Here is a 20,108-nt window from a genome sequence, read left to right on the forward strand (position 1 = left end):
GTTTGTGTGCAACATTTGAACTGGTGTCAAGTCACCTTAATTCAAGTGATAGATTATATACAGGGGCATGCCATATGGTCTACCTGCACAGCCTTTGTGATTACTGGTAAATCACGATGTACCTTTTGGGCACCCCTGCAATACAGGATTCCTGTCCAGAATTGTTTTTTATTAAATATAGAGGGTTTAAGTGTAGGGTTTGTCATGTTGGTGTTCTCTATAACTTTTCGTCCTGGGCATGACGTTAAACTGTCCAGTGTAACTCCAAGTTACATGGGGTGGGTATGGTTTGAGAGTTTGTGATGCTCAGTTCTTTTTTTGCGTCTCGGTTCCTCAGGTGGAAGCTGCATAGTTGGGTTTTTGATGGGTTGGGTTTCAAGTGGCTGGTCGTTTGTTTAGATATTGAAAAGGAGGGGGGCGAGCGCGCTACCTTGTGGGAGGCCGTTCTTTTCGGCTTTCCATTTACTCCTCTGGTCATTTAACTGAACATAGAAGCGCCTGTTGTTGAGGAGGCTTTTCCTGACCATTGTGCGGTGTTGGACAGTGTCGTAGGCAGCAGAGAGATCTCTGATTGCTGCTCCAGTTATTTGTTTCCCCTCAAACCCATCCTCAATGTGTTGGGTGAGGTTGAGCTCTGTCCAGCACAGGAGCGGCTGGGACGGAAACCAGCTTGGTCTTTAGTCAGCTTGGTATCTATGAGTGGCAACAAGGCGTTGGAGTAGCAGCTTCTCATATAGCCTTGTAGGTGATGCAGAGGGAAATGGGTCGGTAGCTCTTTGTGGATAATGGGTCTATGCCAGGTTTAGGGATTGCAACCACGTTGGCCTTTTCCCAGACAGAAGGGATGGTTTTCTGTGCTATGCATGTGTTCAGCATCCCCACAAGCCAGGTCTTTGCGTTGGGTCCCAGGTGCTGTAACATTTCTGCCAGTAGGTCATCAATCCCTGCTGCTTTTCCGGGTTTCAACTTTCCCATTGCAGTTTCAAGTTCTTCTAGGTCGAAGGGTTTGGTTTGAGGGCTGGCTGATTGTGGTTGGTCTGATACCACTGTGCGATGGTATTCTCCTGTGGGTCGGTGGCGGTCTTGGTCACAACTGGTGGCCAACAGTTGTAACCAACACCGCCACCGACCCACATAGAATACCATCGCACAGTGGTATCAGACCAACCACAATCAGCCAGCCCTCAAACCAAACCCTTCGACTTAGAAGAATGTGAAACTGCAATGGGAAAGTTGAAACCCGGAAAAGCAGCAGGGATTGATGGCATACTGGCAGAAATGATACAGCACCTGGGACCTATCGCAAGGACCTGGCTTGTGGGGATGCTGAACACATGCATAGCACAGAAAACCATCCCTTCTGTTTGGAAAAAGGCTGGAGTAGTTGCAATCCCTAAACCTGGCAAAGACCCATTATCCCCGAAGAGCTACCGACCCATTTCCCTCCTCTGCATCACCTACAAGCTCTATGAGAGGCACTACAATTTCTGAACAGACTATATTTACATCAATATGTCTGGGTCCCCACCTACTCACTCAGGGTTGACGTGTCACACCTGCAGTGATGGGAGGGGCACCAAAATGTGGTATTTTGATTGTTTAATGGGGCACTCCCTTAGTATAAAAGTGTATGTTTTGTGTACACATGACCTGATGAAGATCAAATGGATCGAAACGCTGTCAGTATTTCAACAAAGAACGTCTTTCTTATACCTGTGGTGTGCGGGCTCCATCCAATACCTACACCAGTTGTGATGCAACAGAGTTTGCTGTGACCGTTGTGAATTATGGGTGGTGTGGTTTTTGCCAAGACGGTGGATTGTGGCCCATGCCTTCCTGCTGTTATTTGACATGTTGGTGTTCTCTATATCTTTTCGTCCTGGGCATGACGTTAAACTGTTCCGTTCGAGAGGACCAGCGACCCTCGAATGTAAACGGCCACGAAAGGAAATTATGTGTGTGTGAGGTGTTCTCTATAGGTTGGGTTTCAGGTGGTTGTATTGTAGTAGCTTGACATTTCTTGGAGGGCACTTTCAAGGACAGACTCAATCTTCTGGAAGTCTGCTTGTTGGGTCGTAATGCAGAGGTTGTCGGCGTAGATGAAACGCTGGCATTAGGCATTGGGTAGTGGCTGGTCGTTTGTGTAGATATTGAAAAGGAGGGGGGCGAGCACGCTACCTTGTTGGAGGCCGTTCTTTTGGGCTTTCCATTTACTCCTCTGGTCATTTAACTGGACATAGAAGCGCCTGTTGTTGAGGAGGCTTTTCCTGACCATTGTGCGGTGTTGGACAGTGTCGTAGGCAGCAGAGAGATCTCTGAATGCTGCTCCAGTTATTTTTTTCCCCTCAAACCCATCCTCAATGTGTTGGGTGAGGTTGAGCTCTGTCCAGCACAGGAGCGGCTGGGACGGAAACCAGCTTGGTCTTTAGTCAGCTTGGTATCTATGAGTGGCAACAAGGCGTTGGAGTAGCAGCTTCTCATATAGCCTTGTAGGTGATGCAGAGGGAAATGGGTCGGTAGCTCTTTGTGGATAATGGGTCTTTGCCAGGTTTAGGGATTGCAACCACTTTGGCCTTTTCCCAGACAGAAGGGATGGTTTTCTGTGCTATGCATGTGTTCAGCATCCCCACAAGCCAGGTCTTTGCGTTGGGTCCCAGGTGCTGTAACATTTCTGCCAGTAGGTCATCAATCCCTGCTGCTTTTCCGGGTTTCAACTTTCCCATTGCAGTTTCAAGTTCTTCTAGGTCGAAGGGTTTGGTTTGAGGGCTGGCTGATTGTGGTTGGTCTGATACCACTGTGCGATGGTATTCTCCTGTGGGTCGGTGGCGGTCTTGGTCACAACTGGTGGCCAACAGTTGTAACCAACACCGCCACCGACCCACATAGAATACCATCGCACAGTGGTATCAGACCAACCACAATCAGCCAGCCCTCAAACCAAACCCTTCGACTTAGAAGAATGTGAAACTGCAATGGGAAAGTTGAAACCCGGAAAAGCAGCAGGGATTGATGGCATACTGGCAGAAATGATACAGCACCTGGGACCTATCGCAAGGACCTGGCTTGTGGGGATGCTGAACACATGCATAGCACAGAAAACCATCCCTTCTGTTTGGAAAAAGGCTGGAGTAGTTGCAATCCCTAAACCTGGCAAAGACCCATTATCCCCGAAGAGCTACCGACCCATTTCCCTCCTCTGCATCACCTACAAGCTCTATGAGAGGCACTACAATTTCTGAACAGACTATATTTACATCAATATGTCTGGGTCCCCACCTACTCACTCAGGGTTGACGTGTCACACCTGCAGTGATGGGAGGGGCACCAAAATGTGGTATTTTGATTGTTTAATGGGGGCACTCCCTTAGTATAAAAGTGTATGTTTTGTGTACACATGACCTGATGAAGATCAAATGGATCGAAACGCTGTCAGTATTTCAACAAAGAACGTCTTTCTTATACCTGTGGTGTGCGGGCTCCATCCAATACCTACACCAGTTGTGATGCAACAGAGTTTGCTGTGACCGTTGTGAATTATGGGTGGTGTGGTTTTTGCCAAGACGGTGGATTGTGGCCCATGCCTTCCTGCTGTTATTTGACATGTTGGTGTTCTCTATATCTTTTCGTCCTGGGCATGACGTTAAACTGTTCCGTTCGAGAGGACCAGCGACCCTCGAATGTAAACGGCCACGAAAGGAAATTATGTGTGTGTGAGGTGTTCTCTATAGGTTGGGTTTCAGGTGGTTGTATTGTAGTAGCTTGACATTTCTTGGAGGGCACTTTCAAGGACAGACTCAATCTTCTGGAAGTCTGCTTGTTGGGTCGTAACGCAGAGGTTGTCGGCGTAGATGAAACGCTGGCATTAGGCATTGGGTAGTGGCTGGTCGTTTGTGTAGATATTGAAAAGGAGGGGGGCGAGCACGCTACCTTGTTGGAGGCCGTTCTTTTGGGCTTTCCATTTACTCCTCTGGTCATTTAACTGGACATAGAAGCGCCTGTTGTTGAGGAGGCTTTTCCTGACCATTGTGCGGTGTTGGACAGTGTCGTAGGCAGCAGAGAGATCTCTGAATGCTGCTCCAGTTATTTGTTTCCCCTCAAACCCATCCTCAATGTGTTGGGTGAGGTTGAGCTCTGTCCAGCACAGGAGCGGCTGGGACGGAAACCAGCTTGGTCTTTAGTCAGCTTGGTATCTATGAGTGGCAACAAGGCGTTGGAGTAGCAGCTTCTCATATAGCCTTGTAGGTGATGCAGAGGGAAATGGGTCGGTAGCTCTTTGTGGATAATGGGTCTTTGCCAGGTTTAGGGATTGCAACCACTTTGGCCTTTTCCCAGACAGAAGGGATGGTTTTCTGTGCTATGCATGTGTTCAGCATCCCCACAAGCCAGGTCTTTGCGTTGGGTCCCAGGTGCTGTAACATTTCTGCCAGTAGGTCATCAATCCCTGCTGCTTTTCCGGGTTTCAACTTTCCCATTGCAGTTTCAAGTTCTTCTAGGTCGAAGGGTTTGGTTTGAGGGCTGGCTGATTGTGGTTGGTCTGATACCACTGTGCGATGGTATTCTCCTGTGGGTCGGTGGCGGTCTTGGTCACAACTGGTGGCCAACAGTTGTAACCAACACCGCCACCGACCCACATAGAATACCATCGCACAGTGGTATCAGACCAACCACAATCAGCCAGCCCTCAAACCAAACCCTTCGACTTAGAAGAACGTGAAACTGCAATGGGAAAGTTGAAACCCGGAAAAGCAGCAGGGATTGATGGCATACTGGCAGAAATGATACAGCACCTGGGACCTATCGCAAGGACCTGGCTTGTGGGGATGCTGAACACATGCATAGCACAGAAAACCATCCCTTCTGTTTGGAAAAAGGCTGGAGTAGTTGCAATCCCTAAACCTGGCAAAGACCCATTATCCCCGAAGAGCTACCGACCCATTTCCCTCCTCTGCATCACGTCTTTCTTATACCTGTAACCTGTGGTGTGCGGGCTCCATCCAATACCTACACCAGTTGTGATGCAACAGAGTTTGCTGTGACCGTTGTGAATTATGGGTGGTGTGGTCTTTGCCAAGACGGTGGATTGTGGCCCATGCCTTCCTGCTGTTATTTGTCATTATGGTGTTCTCTATATCTTTTCGTCCTGGGCATGACGTTAAACTGTTCCGTTCGAGAGGACCGGCGACCCTCGAATGTAAACAGCCACGAAAGGAAACTATGTGTGTGTGAGGTGTTCTCTATCATTTAATTCCAGACTTTCCTTCGTTCATTCCAGACTTCACTGTCTATCTCCTGTGTTTTCCATTCATCTTGAGCGTTACACAGTCGTCTGATGTGCGGGGGGAGGTGCCGGCTAGCGCATAAAGGCACGGACGGGACAGGTGTTGTCTTGACCCATCCCGTGATGATGCGACAGGTGTCATTTAGGGCTGTGTCGACCAATTTGGTGTGACGTGATCGGCTCCAGCTTGAGCAGGCATACTCTGCTGTAGAGAAAGACAGGGCCATGGCAGTTGCACGGATTGTTTGTGGGTCTGCGCCCCACTTGGGAGTTCACTAGTTTTCACAGGATGTTATTGTGGGTGTTGACCGTGGCTTTTGTGTTCTCCAGGTGTTTTTTTTAAGAAGAGTGTCCTGTCCAGTGTAACTCCAAGATACATGGGGTGGGTATGGTTGGAGAGTTTGTGACCATCCCAAGTGACGCTCAGTTCTTTTCTCGCGTCTCGGTTCCTCAGGTGGAAGCTGCATAGTTGGGTTTGTGTGTCTTTCTTTTTCTGTCTTTCTTTCTTAGGACGGAGATCAAGGTAGACGCCATAGGAAGGCTCAACACTAGCCGATGCCCCTAGAGATCCATCCCAAAGCTTCCCTCAGGGAGCACAGCAAGCCAGCTAGCCAGCAAGCCTGCCCAGTCAGCCAACGCAGCCAGTCAGCTCCGCCAGTCAGCCAGTGTAGAAAGTCAGGCTGCCAAGCCAGAGCATATCAGCCCTTGCAGTCAGCCATTGCAGCCATACCAGCCTTGCTCAGTCAGCTCAGCCAGGCCTCTCTTGAGGCCTGGCTCTCTGTCTGCCTGGCCCGGTCTGCCCTGCCCTGCCTTGCAGCAACAGAACCAGCCTTTCTGGAAAGCCAGCCAGCTCAGAATGCGAGCTGAGCAAGCCAGTGCAGCAGCAAGCCCAGACTAGGTTACCGCAGCCTTACTGTGCAGCCACAGCCACTCAGTCTAGACCAGCAGGAGCTGGCCAGGCTCCAACCCTTGCAGCGCAGCCTTAGGCCGGACAGTCCCCCTGCCTGCACTTTGTTGCCTTCCTGGCCTGTCTGCCTGCCTAGGCGCCTCGGTCTTCCTGTCTGTCTGCCTTGGCCTGCCAGTCTGAAACTGGTTTAGACTAACTGCGTGCTTGCCAGCTGCGCTGGCTTGCTGAGCTCGTATTCTGAGCTGGCTGGCTTGCCAGCAAGGCTGGTTCTGTTGCTGCAAGGCAGGGCGGGGCAGACCGGGCCAGGCAGACAGAGAGCCAGGCCTCGAGAGAGGCCTGGCTGAGCTGACTGAGCAAGGCTGGTATGGCTACAATGGTTGACTGCAAGGGCTGATGTGCGCTGGCTTGGCAGCCTGACTTTCTACACTGGCTGACTGGCGGAGCTGGCTGGCTGCGTTGGCTGACTGGGCGGGCTTGCTGGCTAGCTAGTTTGCTGGACTCCCTGAGGGAAGCTTTGGGATGGATCTCTAGGGGCATCGGCTTGTGTTGAGCCTTCCAACGGCGTCTACCTTGATCTTCGTCCTAAGAAAGAAAGACAGAAAAAGAAACACACACACAAACTCAACTATGCAGCTTCCACATGAGGAAGGCAGGCAGGCACAAGCTGCCTGCGTGCTTGCTTCGCCCTCCAGTTGCTGCTCCAGTTATTTGTTTTCCCTCAAACCCATCCTCAATGTGTTGGGTGAGGTTGAGCTCTGTCCAGCACAGGACGGGACGGAAACCAGCTTGGTCTTTAGTCAGCTTGGTGTCTATGAGTGGTATGAGGAGTTGGAGTAGCAGCCTCTCTTGTAGGTGATGCAGAGGAGGGAAATGGGTCGGTAGCTCTTTGAGGATGATGGGTCTTTGCCAGGTTTGGGGATTGCAACCACTTTGGCTTTTCTCCAGATTCAGATTCAGATTCAGATTCAGATACCTTTATTTGCCATTGTGTAAAACACATAGGAATTTGCTTTGACATTGACATGTGTGCATTTCTTTTCCTTTTTTCACATATAACGAAAAAATGACAACAACACAAAAACAACACTGTGCAGAAATTATAAATATAAAGTGCAGAGTTCATGGAATAGTGCAAAAAACATGACCGGTGACACTCCCTAGGGGGCAGGGGTGGGAGGGAAACCAGAGTCATTTAGCAGCCTGGCGGCTGAGGGGAAGAAGCTCAGTCTGTGGCGGACCTTTTTAGTGTTCAGCAGCCGCAACCGTCTCCCAGAGGGGAGCAGGGTGAGGAGGCCGTGGCCAGGGTGGGAGGGGTCGGCCATGATTTTCCTTCCTCTCTTCAATGCCCTGGAGTCGTGCAGGGACTTGAGGGAGGGCAGAGGACGGCCAATCACCTTCTCTGCAGAGCGTATCACCCTTTGCAGCTTGGCGAGATCTTTCGCAGCTGCAGCGGGGAACCAGGTGATGATGGAGTGAGTGAGAATGGACTCAATGATGGCTGTGTAAAACTGAGCCATCATGGTCCTTGAAAGTCTGAACTTCCTCAGCTGCCTGAGGAAGTACAGCCTCTTCTGGGCCTTCTTCAGGAGGGCCATGATGTTTAGTTCCCACTTCAGGTCCCGAGAGAGAATCATGCCCAGGAACCGACATGACTCCACTGGGTTAACCTGGGTGCCTCCCAGCATGATGGGAGGGGGCGGGGCTGCGTTCCTCCTGAAGTCCACCACCATCTCCTCTGTCTTTAGAGCGTTAAGCTCTAAGTTGTTGTTGCTACACCAACTCCGCAGCCGCTCGATCTCCCTCCTGTAGGCCGACTCATCCCCTTTGGAGATGAGGCCCTCCAGACAGAAGGGATGGTTTTCTGTGCCATGCATGTGTTCAGCATCCCCACGAGCCAGGTCTTTGCGTTAGGTTCCAGGTGCTGTATAATTTCTGCCAGTATGTCATCAATCCCTGCTGCTTTTCCGGGTTTCAACTTTCCTATTGCAGTTTTGAGTTCTTCTAGGTCGAAGGGTTTGGTTTGAGGGCTGGCTGATTGTGGTTGGTCTGATACCACTGTGCGATGGTATTCTCCTGTGGGTCGTGGCGGTGTTGGTTACGACTGTTGGCCACCAGTTGTGATGCAACAGAGTTCGCTGTGACCGTTGTGAATTATGGGTGGCTCCCTGAGGTCCTTGATCGCCATTGGGTCCAACAGTGGTCATTGAAGCGTGCACACACATGCACACATGCACCTACACACACAGGGGCACATGCGTATGCACACCTGGACTTTAAATGAACAACAACACAAAAACTAAGGCACTGGTGTCGGACTTCTGCTTTACCGGAACGGGGTTCAACTCCCTGCAGTGCCCTGCTCAATGTGTTGTATTTCATTCATTGGTCCATGGTCTCAGGTCATTGAGCGGCGCGCTATAGTGTGCGATTCTTCATCATTGTTGAGGATTTTTTAAAGGTGAAAATCAAGGAAAAGCAAAAGGCTATAGTCCATGGTCACGGACCGCATACTGGTCAAGGTCATTTATACTGGTGAAGATCATTTACTAGTCTTCTAAAGGTCATTTATACTGGTGAAGATCATTTACTAGTCTTCTAAAGGTCATTTATACTGGTCAAGGTCAATTACTAGTCTCATGAAGGTAATTTATACTGGTCACAGTCATATACTGGTCACGGTCATTTATACTGGTGAAGGTCATTTATACTGGTCAAGGTCATTTGTACTTGTCAAGGTCATTTATACTGGTCAAGGTCATTTACTAGTCTTATTGAAGGTAATTTATACTGCTCAAGGTCATTGATATTGGTCAAGGTCATTAAGTGGCACGCTATAGTGCGCGATTCTTCATCATTGTTGAGGATTTGAAAAAAGGTTAAATTGCAGAAAAGCGAAAGGCTAAAGTCCATGGTCACGGAGGGCATACTATAGTATGTTGTTTTTCCTTTTTTTTGGTGGTGTGCGGGCTCCATCCAATAACTACACCAGTTGTGATGCAATAGAGTTTGCTGTGACCGTTGTGAATTATGGGTGGTGTGGTCTTTGCCAAGACGGTGGATTGTGGCCCATGCCTTCCTGCTGTTATTTGTCATGTTGGTGTTCTCTATATCTTTTCGTCCTGGGCATGACGTTAAACTGTTCCGTTCGAGAGGACCGGCGACCCTCGAATGTAAACAGGTGTTGGGACAGGGTCAGGTGTTGTCTTGATGCATCCTATGATGATGCCACAGGTGTCATTTAGGGCTGTGTCGACCAATTTGGTGTGACGGGATAGGCTTGTAGGTGATGCAGAGGAGGGAAATGGGTCGGTAGCTCTTTGGGGATAATGGGTCTTTGCCAGGTTTAGGGATTGCAACCACTTTGGCCTTTTTCCAGACAGAAGGGATGGTTTTCTGTGCTATGCATGTGTTCAGCATCCCCACAAGCCAGGTCTTTCCGTTAGGTCCCAGGTGCTGTATCATTTCTGCTAGTAGGTCATCAATCCCTGCTGCTTTTCCGGGTTTCAACTTTCCCATTGCAGTTTCACGTTCTTCTAGGTCGAAGGGTTTGGTTTGAAGGCTGGCTGATTGTGGTTGGTCTGATACCACTGTGCGATGGTATTCTCCTGTGGGTTGGTGGCGGTCTTGGTCACAACTGGTGGCCAACAGTTGTAACCAACACCGCCACCGACCCACATAGAATACCATCGCACAGTGGTATCAGACCAACCATAATCAGCCATCACTCAAACCAAACCCTTCGACCTAGAAGAACTTGAAACTGCAATGGGAAAGTTGAAACCCGGAAAAGCAGCAGGGATTGATGACCTACTGGCAGAAATGATACAGCACCTGGGACCTAACTCAAGGCCCTGGCTTGTGGGGATGCTGAACACATGCACAGCACAGAAAACCACCCCTTCTGTCTGGAAAAAGGCCAAAGTGGTTGCATTCCCTAAACCTGGCAAAGACCCATTATCCCCGAAGAGCTACCGACCCATTTCCCTCCTCTGCATCACGTCTTTCTTATACCTGTGGTGTGCGGGCTCCATCCAATACCTACACTAGTTGTGATGCAACAGAATTTGCTGTGACCGTTGTTAATTATGGGTGGTGTGGTCTTTGCCAAGACGGTGGATTGTGGCCCATGCCTTCCTGCTGTTATTTGTCATTTGTCATTATGGTGTTCTCTATATCTTTTCGTCCTGGGCATGACGTTAAACTGTTCCGTTTGAGAGGACCGGCGACCCTCGAATGTAAACAGCCACGAAAGGAAACTGTGTGTGTGAGGTGTTCTCTATCATTTCATTCCAGACTTCACTGTCTATCTCCTGTGTTTTCCATTCATCTTGAGCGTTACACAGTCGTCTGATGTGCGGGGGGAGGTGCCGGCTAGCGCATAAAGGCACGGACGGGACAGGTGTTTTCTTGACCCATCCCGTGATGATGCGACAGGTGTCATTTAGGGCTGTGTCGACCAATTTGGTGTGACGTGATCGGCTCCAGCTTGAGCAGGAATGCTCTGCTGTAGAGAAAGACAGGGCCATGGCAGTTGCACGGATTGTTTGTGGGTCTGCGCCCCACTTGGGAGTTCACTAGTTTTCACAGGATGTTATTGTGGGTGTTGACCGTGGCTTTTGTGTTCTCCAGGTGTTTTTTTGAAGAAGAGTGTCCTGTCCAGTGTAACTCCAAGATACATGGGGTGGGTATGGTTGGAGAGTTTGTGACCATCCCAAGTGACGCTCAGTTATTTTCTCGCGTCTCGGTTCCTCAGGTGGAAGCTGCATAGTTGGGTTTGTGTGTGTCTTTCTTTTTCTGTCTTTCTTTCTTAGGACGGAGATCAAGGTAGACGCCATAGGAAGGCTCAACACTAGCCGATGCCCCTAGAGATCCATCCCAAAGCTTCCCTCAGGGAGCACAGCAAGCCAGCTAGCCAGCAAGCCTGCCCAGTCAGCCAACGCAGCCAGTCAGCTCCGCCAGTCAGCCAGTGTAGAAAGTCAGGCTGCCAAGCCAGAGCATATCAGCCATTGCAGCCATACCAGCCTTGCTCAGTCAGCTCAGCCAGGCCTCTCTTGAGGCCTGGCTCTCTGTCTGCCTGGCCCGGTCTGCCCTGCCCTGCCTTGCAGCAACAGAACCAGCCTTTCTGGAAAGCCAGCCAGCTCAGAATGCGAGCTGAGCAAGCCAGTGCAGCAGCAAGCCCAGACTAGGTTACCGCAGCCACAGCCACTCAGTCTAGACCAGCAGGAGCTGGCCAGGCTCCAACCCTTGCAGCGCAGCCTTAGGCCGGACAGTCCCCCTGCCTGCACTTTGTTGCCTTCCTGGCCTGTCTGCCTGCCTAGGCGCCTCGGTCTTCCTGTCTGTCTGCCTTGGCCTGCCAGTCTGAAACTGGTTTAGACTAACTGCGTGCTTGCCAGCTGCGCTGGCTTGCTGAGCTCGTATTCTGAACTGGCTGGCTTGCCAGCAAGGCTGGTTCTGTTGCTGCAAGGCAGGGCGGGGCAGACCGGGCCAGGCAGACAGAGAGCCAGGCCTCGAGAGAGGCCTGGCTGAGCTGACTGAGCAAGGCTGGTATGGCTACAATGGTTGACTGCAAGGGCTGATGTGCGCTGGCTTGGCAGCCTGACTTTCTACACTGGCTGACTGGCGGAGCTGGCTGGCTGCGTTGGCTGACTGGGCGGGCTTGCTGGCTAGCTGGCTTTCTGGACTCCTTGAGGGAAGCTTTGGGATGGATCTCTAGGGGCATCGGCTTGTGTTGAGCCTTCCAACGGCGTCTACCTTGATCTTCGTCCTAAGAAAGAAAGACAGAAAAAGAAACACACACACAAACTCAACTATGCAGCTTCCACATGAGGAAGGCAGGCAGGCACGCAGGCAGGCACAAGCTGCCTGCGTGCTTGCTTCGCCCTCCAGTTGCTGCTCCAGTTATTTGTTTTCCCTCAAACCCATCCTCAATGTGTTGGGTGAGGTTGAGCTCTGTCCAGCACAGGACGGGACGGAAACCAGCTTGGTCTTTAGTCAGCTTGGTGTCTATGAGTGGTATGAGGCGTTGGAGTAGCAGCCTCTCTTGTAGGTGATGCAGAGGAGGGAAATGGGTCGGTAGCTCTTTGAGGATGATGGGTCTTTGCCAGGTTTGGGGATTGCAACCACTTTGGCTTTTCTCCAGACAGAAGGGATGGTTTTCTGTGCCATGCATGTGTTCAGCATCCCCACGAGCCAGGTCTTTGCGTTAGGTTCCAGGTGCTGTATAATTTCTGCCAGTATGTCATCAATCCCTGCTGCTTTTCCGGGTTTCAACTTTCCCATTGCAGTTTTGAGTTCTTCTAGGTCGAAGGGTTTGGTTTGAGGGCTGGCTGATTGTGGTTGGTCTGATACCACTGTGCGATGGTATTCTCCTGTGGGTCGTGGCGGTGTTGGTTACGACTGTTGGCCACCAGTTGTGATGCAACAGAGTTCGCTGTGACCGTTGTGAATTATGGGTGGCTCCCTGAGGTCCTTGATCGCCATTGGGTCCAACAGTGGTCATTGAAGCGTGCACACACATGCACACATGCACCTACACACACAGGGGCACATGCGTATGCACACCTGGACCTTTAAATGAACAACAACACAAAAACTAAGGCACTGGTGTCGGACTTCTGGTTTACCGGAACGGGGTTCAACTCCCTGCAGTGCCCTGCTCAATGTGTTGTATTTCATTCATTGGTCCATGGTCTCAGGTCATTGAGCGGCGCGCTATAGTGTGCGATTCTTCATCATTGTTGAGGATTTTTTAAAGGTGAAAATCAAGGAAAAGCAAAAGGCTATAGTCCATGGTCACGGACCGCATACTGGTCAAGGTCATTTATACTGGTGAAGATCATTTACTAGTCTTCTAAAGGTCATTTATACTGGTGAAGATCATTTACTAGTCTTCTAAAGGTCATTTATACTGGTCAAGGTCAATTACTAGTCTCATGAAGGTAATTTATACTGGTCACAGTCATATACTGGTCACGGTCATTTATACTGGTGAAGGTCATTTATACTGGTCAAGGTCATTTGTACTTGTCAAGGTCATTTATACTGGTCAAGGTCATTTACTAGTCTTATTGAAGGTAATTTATACTGCTCAAGGTCATTGATATTGGTCAAGGTCATTAAGTGGCACGCTATAGTGCGCGATTCTTCATCATTGTTGAGGATTTGAAAAAAGGTTAAATTGCAGAAAAGCGAAAGGCTAAAGTCCATGGTCACGGAGGGCATACTATAGTATGTTGTTTTTCTTTTTTTTGGTGGTGTGCGGGCTCCATCCAATAACTACACCAGTTGTGATGCAATAGAGTTTGCTGTGACCGTTGTGAATTATGGGTGGTGTGGTCTTTGCCAAGACGGTGGATTGTGGCCCATGCCTTCCTGCTGTTATTTGTCATGTTGGTGTTCTCTATATCTTTTCGTCCTGGGCATGACGTTAAACTGTTCCGTTCGAGAGGACCGGCGACCCTCGAATGTAAACAGGTGTTGGGACAGGGTCAGGTGTTGTCTTGATGCATCCTATGATGATGCCACAGGTGTCATTTAGGGCTGTGTCGACCAATTTGGTGTGACGGGATAGGCTTGTAGGTGATGCAGAGGAGGGAAATGGGTCGGTAGCTCTTTGGGGATAATGGGTCTTTGCCAGGTTTAGGGATTGCAACCACTTTGGCCTTTTTCCAGACAGAAGGGATGGTTTTCTGTGCTATGCATGTGTTCAGCATCCCCACAAGCCAGGTCTTTCCGTTAGGTCCCAGGTGCTGTATAATTTCTGCTAGTAGGTCATCAATCCCTGCTGCTTTTCCGGGTTTCAACTTTCCCATTGCAGTTTCACGTTCTTCTAGGTCGAAGGGTTTGGTTTGAAGGCTGGCTGATTGTGGTTGGTCTGATACCACTGTGCGATGGTATTCTCCTGTGGGTCGGTGGCGGTCTTGGTCACAACTGGTGGCCAACAGTTGTAACCAACACCGCCACCGACCCACATAGAATACCATCGCACAGTGGTATCAGACCAACCACAATCAGCCAGCCCTCAAACCAAACCCTTCGACTTAGAAGAACTTGAAACTGCAATGGGAAAGTTGAAACCCGGAAAAGCAGCAGGGATTGATGGCATACTGGCAGAAATGATACAGCACCTGGGACCTAACGCAAGGACCTGGCTTGTGGGGATGCTGAACACATGCATAGCACAGAAAACCATCCCTTCTGTTTGGAAAAAGGCCGAAGTGGTTGCAATCCCTAAACCTGGCAAAGACCCATTATCCCTGAAGAGCTACCGACCCATTTCCCTCCTCTGCATCACCTACAAGCTCTATGAGAGGCACAACAATTTCTGAACAGACTATATTTACATCAATATGTCTGGGTCCCCACCTACTCACTCAGGGTTGACGTGTCACACCTGCAGTGATGGGAGGGGCACCAAAATGTGGTATTTTGATTGTTTAATGGGGGCAAAAAGTGTATGTTTTGTGTACACATGACCTGATGAAGATCAAATAGATCGAAACGTTGTCAGTATTTCAATAAAGAACGTCTTTCTTATACCTGTGGTGTGCGGGCTCCATCCAATACCTACACCAGTTGTGATGCAACAGAGTTTGCTGTGACCGTTGTGAATTATGGGTGGTGTGGTTTTTGCCAAGATGGTGGATTGTGGCCCATACCTTCCTGCTGTTATTTGTCATGTTGGTGTTCTCTATATCTTTTCGTCCTGGGCATGACGTTAAACTGTTCCGTTCGAGAGGACCAGCGACCCTCGAATGTAAACAGCCACGAAAGGAAATTATGTGTGTGTGAGGTGTTCTCTATGGGTTGGGTTTCAGGTGGTTGTATTGTAGTAGCTTGACATTTCTTGGAGGGCACTTTCAAGGACAGACGCAATCTTCTGGAAGTCTGCTTGTTGGGTCGTAATGCAGAGGTTGTCGGCGTAGATGAAACGCTGGCATTAGGCATTGGGTAGTGGCTGGTCGTTTGTGTAGATATTGAAAAGGAGGGGGGCGAGCACGCTACCTTGTGGGAGGCCGTTTTTTTGGGCTTTCCATTTAATCCTCTGGTCATTTAACTGGACATAGAAGCGCCTGTTGTTGAGGAGGCTTTTCCTGACCATTGTGCGGTGTTGGACAGTGTCGTAGGCAGCAGAGAGATCTCTGAATGCTGCTCCAGTTATTTGTTTCCCCTCAAACCCATCCTCAATGTGTTGGGTGAGGTTGAGCTCTGTCCAGGACAGGAGCGGCCGGGACGGAAACCAGCTTGGTCTTTAGTCAGCTTGGTGTTTATGAGTGGCAGCGAGGCGTTGGAGTAGCAGCCTCTCATAGAGCTTGTAGTTGATGCAGAGGAGGGACATGGGTCGGTTTGGGGATAATGGGTCTTTTCTAGGTTTAGGGATTGCAACCACTTTGGCCTTTTTCCAGACAGAAGGGATGGTTTTCTAGTATGCATGTGTTCAGCATCCCTACAAGCCAGGTCTTTGCGTTAGGTCCCAGGTGCTGTATAATTTCTGCCAGTATGTCATCAATCCCTGCTTCTTTTCCGGGTTTCAACTTTTCCATTGCAGTTTCAAGTTCTTCTAGGTCGAAGGGTTTGGTTTGAGGGCTGGCTGATTGTGGTTGGTCTGATACCACTGTGCGATGGTATTCTCCTGTGGGTCGGTGGCGGTCTTGGTCACAACTGGTGGCCAACAGTTGTGATGCAACAGAGTTTGCTGTGACCGTTGTGAATTATGGGTGGCTCCCTGAGGTCCTTGATCCCCATGGGGTCCAACAGTGGTCATTGAAGTGTGCACACACACATGCACACATGCACCTACACACACAGGCCTGTAAATGAACAACAACACAAAAACTAAGGCACTGGTGTCCGACTTCTGGTTTACCGGAACGGGGTTCAACTCCCTGCAGTGCCCTGCTCAATGTGTTATATTTACATGGTTCATTGGTCCATGGTCTCAGGTCATTGAGCGGCGCGCTATTGTGTGCGATTCTTCATCATTGTTGAGGATTTAAAAAAAAGGTGAAAATCAAGGAAAAGCGAAAGGCTATAGTCCATGGTCACGGACCGCATACTGGTCAAGGTCATTTATACTGGTAAAGATCATTTACTAGTCTTATGAAGGTCATTTATACTGGTCAAGGTCATTTACTAGTCTCATGAAGGTAATTTATACTGGTCAGTCATATACTGGTCACGGTCATTTATACTGGTCAAGGTCATTTGTACTTGTCAAGGTCATTTATACTGGTCAAGGTCATTTACTAGTCTTATTGAAGGTCATTTATACTGCTCAAGGTCATTGATCAATATCAATGACCTTGATGACCCCAAGGTCATTAAGTGGCATGCTATAGTGCGTGATTCTTCATCATTGTTTACGATTTGAAAAAAGGTAAAATTGCGGAAAAGCGAAAGGCTATAGTCCATGGTCACGGAGGGCATACTATAGTATGTTGTCTTTCAAGATTTCGGAGGATTTGAAAAAAAGGTGAAAATCACGGAAAAGCTAAAGGCTATAGTCCATAGTCTCGGAAAGCATACAAAAATGTGTGGTGCTATACAGGCCATTCTGGAAAATTTGGGACAGAGGTTCATCGTTGGCATCCAGGGAGTGTGTGTGCAAAATTTGGCATCGACCGGGTTAATGGTGCTGGAGATTAGCTGTTAACAAACTGACGGACACACACACACACACACACACACACACACACACACACTCACTCAGAGTGCAAAACATACTCTATCCCCATGGCTTTGGCCTGGTGCCATACCGTTATTAATTATTGCCTACAATGTCAATTGTGAAATTACTTTACCGTTGCAATGCAAAATTTACATTTCAACGAATGGACCTCGTAAAACAAAACAAAAACCAAGGCACTGGTTGTGGTACTTCTGGTTTACCGGAATGGGGTTCAACTCCCTGCAGTGCTCTGCTCAATTTGTTGTATTTACATGGTTCATTTTTATTTTCTGCTCATTGTGTTGCCTTTTCATAGATGATAACCCCCAGGTTCTTTAATGTGTTTGCACTCCCTACAGTTAGGTTACCAAGTCTATTTATTTATTATTTCTGTTCACTAGAACTAGAACCAATTACCAAAGTAGGCTTTCTAATGACACAACTCGCCTTTGTTTTTATGTGTAGCAAAAACGTTATTTTTATTTACGCCAAAGAGTAGAGGCTGGTCTGCATTCATGCGAGCGGGGAAGTTTAGAGTAACATAGCTCTAAATGAAACGCATTAGAGCTATGGACCAGAGCTAGTAGTCATAGCACTTCATGGTATATGCATAGTTTATATAGTTTCATTATAGATATATTAAACAGAGAGGACTGGAGTCAATTGGGTTATATTATGTTTAACACTAATTTGAAGCTGTCAAAATCTGACAGACTTCTGGCGGCCATGGCCACGCCCACCTTTTGGTAACGCCCACTTTCGGCCAAGCCCACAAAAAGGACCCCCCATGTCATTTGCCAGGCAGGCTCCACTCTCAGACAGATATTTGGCTCCGTCTTATGAGCTAATTTAGAATTTCCTGTCTGAGAGCTAGCTAATTTAAGACATCCGGTTGCCTTCAGAATAAAATAAGGTTATTTAATTCGTTAATTAAATAATTGTCAATGCCCCAAGGCACAGCACTTTTTTGAGCGTTGACCTCAGTAGAAGGTCTGCTGCCGTGAATTTTACACCTCTCCCACTTAGCGGAGAGTGGGGTGTGGTACAGGACATCTCCCCGAACGCGTGGGTATACTGCATCTACAAGTAGTACAAGATAAATTGAAACCATTGACACCTACTTCGATGGTTCAGTTGTCATCTATGCCGGGGAATTTAGCAGCTCTCATTCAAGCGTTTTTTCAAAATCCAGGTCACACATTTGATTGCAAAACAATCTGTGGTGTCACTCAACAACTAGTGAATAGCATCTTACTTGGCCTTAGGAATGCACAATGACCCATTAGATTTTATACACAAACTAGTAGTTTGGTTGAGTATGTGTGGTGTCCACACAGTTGTTCAAGCAAAACATACAGACATCTGTACATTCTGTGCCTGGACAGTTGAAAGCAATTAACAGAACAATAACGGAGGACAATTTGGAAGAAGATGATGATGATGTGGTTTTATGCAATGAAAGTCTAAATGACAATATGTGTGAAGCTATACCATTACCAATTCTAACATTTCTACAACAGACATCTGCTATAAAAAAATGTCACACACGGCTTGAAGAAGCAGCAGCGCAGGACTCAACATTTAGACGGAAACTTGAGAAATTCAATCTAGCCAACACATCAGTGTCATTAGTGTCTCAGAAATGTTCTAGGACAGAAGAATGCACCATATTAAACAGCTTTGTAGAATACACACTTCGGTCTCCTTTCCTTGGAGATGACCTGCTTTGCCTGAAAAGTCTTAGTCTGTATAGTTGTACTCAATGTGGTGACAAGGCCTTACCATCTACAAAGAACATGTCACAATTCATAGTGCAGCCACTTGACGTGTCACAAAAAGGCATCTTAGGGCGCTTTCACACCCAAAGTTCGCTTAGAAAGTCCGGATCAAGGACCAAGGACCAAATATTTGCATTTTGATTTTGGTCCGTTTGGTGTTCACACTGGACTTTGTAAAGCGTACCAAATATGTAAACAAATGACACGTGGACATGTTAAGCGAACCAAATAGTGGGGGGGGAAAGAACATGAGGGGAAATCACTGTCTACAATTTTTGCAGGGGCAACCTTCAGTCACACAGAGAGAGAAGAGAACAGCAACATGACAGGCAGCAACAACTTGCTATTGCATTCATTCTTATTAATTATTTTATTAGCCAAATAAGAGCAACAGATGAACAGAGGAGCAGGTGTTTGAACAATAATGTGCTTGCTGCTGAATGCTGATGCATAAATTCACGGAGACGTATAGCCTACAACAAGGTATCCCCGATAAAAAGGACTTTTCTTCCATGTGTGCACCTTCACCCATGTTATTTCTGCGCATCAAATCGGCGCCGCGGCGGGCATTTCCATGTCATCTTATGGTTTGGTCAGTTGGTTATTGAGCTTCAAGTCAGAACAGCTCCGCTGCAGCTAATTGAGTTGACCTAGTTTTACGTCTTTTGCTATAGTGATGTAATCAATTAATCATTTGGGACCACATGTGACAGTATAGCTTATTTAACATTGGCTTTTTCTCGATACCTGCGGCCTGCGCGACATGGATGATTTTAAATATTTCTCTGTCTCTGCGTCTCTCCCATATAAATATATGGGTCTCTCCCCCAGTCCCCTCATGTGCGTGCGCGCCCACGCGCCCACACACACACACACACACACACACACACACACACACACACACACACACACAAAAAAGGAGGGGACACGAGTTGAAAGAGAAACTCGCATGAAGACTCATGCATCGCAGATTCGCATGCGTGGCGGCGGCCGGCGCATGATTAAAATAAACAGATCTACAAGCTAACATCGTGTGCCATACCGTGCACCATTCCATGTCGATAACTTGTACATTTTGCGCATGTGAACCTCGTATGCTGCGCTGCGCCTCGACATATACTGTATGCGTCTACTATTAAAATCAGACTGTCAGCTGTCATATGATCCCCGTAAAAAAATACATGCTTTTATAACTATAATTATTAATGCAGCCTCACAACTGCCGACGCCCGACGGCTATTTTGCCTATCGTCCTGTATTTGGTCCTCTATAAAGTCCGAATGCATTCACACCAGTAACGAACCGCACCGTGGTTCGTTTGGAAGCGAACCGAGTTCGGCCTTTTTTAGCGGACCATGGTTCGTTTCTTTGATCCGCACCAGAGTTCGTATGCACGTTCACACCAACCGAACCAAAGGGGTAAGCGGACCATGGTTCGTTTTAAACGAACCAAACATGTCCGGTGTGAAAGCGCCCTTA

Source organism: Protomyctophum parallelum (genome assembly GCF_964188405.1).
Source record: "Protomyctophum parallelum genome assembly, chromosome: 4".
Taxonomy (NCBI): Eukaryota; Metazoa; Chordata; class Actinopteri; order Myctophiformes; family Myctophidae; genus Protomyctophum; species Protomyctophum parallelum.